Raw genomic sequence first — 1,913 nt, 5'->3', positions numbered from 1 at the left:
CAAGAGACATTGTGGATTGCCGGTGAACGAAGTCTGTGAAGGTTTGGGAGTCTACCTTGAAGACTTACCAGAGTGATTGGGCGAGGTCTGTGTGACCTTAGCTCAAGGGGAATACGGTGAGGACTGGGTGTCCTGAGCTGCGTGTTCAGGACTGGGTGTCCGGGACTGTGTGTCCTTTGGTTTAAATACCTAGCCACCCTAACCAGACATACAGTTGTCACAGCAACTGGAACTGGTCCAACAAATCATTGTCTTCAACGAGTCACTGGTTTCATGTTCACTTCCTTTTACTTACTGTTACTCATTGTGAAGTCATTGCATGCTCGCTCTATCTTTTGTCTTCACAACGTGACTGTATGATCTGTTTGGCTTCATAATATCTTCCTACCTGATCCTTATTACACTGCAGCTATTTGTCATTGTGCTTTCACTCTATTGAATACTTGACCATGGCTTGCTTAGTGTAGTCTACCTTCCGCTGCATAGTAATAGGCATATCTCTACTGTTTGTCTTCATAACTTCCACGTTTTGAAGACTTTCATAAAAATCGCCTATTCACCCCCCTCTAGTCGATATAACGCACTTTCAATTGGTATCAGAGCAAGGTGCTCCCTTGTTCTGTGTGATTCGGTTTAACCACCTGGAGTTTTAGCTATGTCGACTGCAGGGTAATTAAAGTCTCCGCTGCGTGCCCCGTCTTTGATGGAACTGAATATCCCTACTGGAAGAATAAGATGCGCATGCATCTTGAAGCCATTGACGTCGACCTATGGTATGTCGTCGAGAACGGCATTCCCAAGGCTGGAGAAGGTGTCACTGCTGCTGATGTCAAAAATTCGTTCAACTGGACTCTACTGCCAAGAATATCATCTGTGGTCATCTGACCAAAGGACAGTATGGCCGTGTGAGTGCTTTGAAGACATCCAAGCTGGTCTGGGACTGGCTCTCCAAGGTCAATAAAGGCATCTCAACCCAGAGAGATCAGAGAATAAGTGTTCTTCGCAACCTCTTCAACCGCTTCAAGCGAAATGATAATGAGAATGTCCAGCACACATTTGATCGACTCACTGACATCACAAATGAGCTTCAAGCCCTCGGCGCCACTGAGATCACCAAACATGAAGTCGTCAAGACGCTGCTGAGATCACTTAATAGTTCATTTGACATCCTAGCCCTGATGATTCAAGAACGTCCTGATTTCAAGACACTCGATCCGTCTGACATACTTGAGAGGCTCAACACACATGAGTTTCAGCTTTCTGAGAAAAGAGATATCTACAGTCCAAACTATGGGCGAACTCGTGCCTTGAAGGCAAAAGCTGTTTCCTCATTTGAGGAAGAATCTGACAGCAGTTCTGATAATCCTGAAGACATTGGAAGGGAACTTGCAATGCTAGTGAAGAAGTTCCAAAAATTCACCAAGAAGAAAGGCTTCAGAAAGTCTTCACGATCAAGCTCAAGGAATGATGAAGCTTCTACTCATGACTACAAGAAGAAAACATGCCACAAGTGCAAGAAAACTGGACACTTCATCTCTGAGTGTCCACAGTGGGACAATTAGAATAGAAAGAAGAAGAAGAGCAAGGAATATGACTCTGACGACAAGAAGAAGAATAAATACACAAAGTCTTCTTCCAAGTCTTCCTCAAAGTCTTCATCACACAAGAAGAGCTCATCTGGCAAGGCACGTGCGTTTGTTGGCAAGGAAATGGATTCAGAGGAGGAGTCCGCTTCTGAGGAGGCAGAGGTGGAGTCTGAGGAGGAGTCTGATTCTGGCATTGCAAGTCTGGCTACAGCATACGTCACCAAGTCCATCTTCAACACTGAAGACAATGACTTCATCACCGACACCGATGCAAATGACAAGGACTACTCCACTCCTACCTACTGCTTCATGGCATGCGGTGCCAAG

This window comes from Triticum urartu, chromosome 1 (assembly GCF_003073215.2).
Source record: "Triticum urartu cultivar G1812 chromosome 1, Tu2.1, whole genome shotgun sequence".
In the NCBI taxonomy this organism is placed as follows: domain Eukaryota; kingdom Viridiplantae; phylum Streptophyta; class Magnoliopsida; order Poales; family Poaceae; genus Triticum; species Triticum urartu.
Note: the sequence above shows the minus strand (reverse complement) of the source record.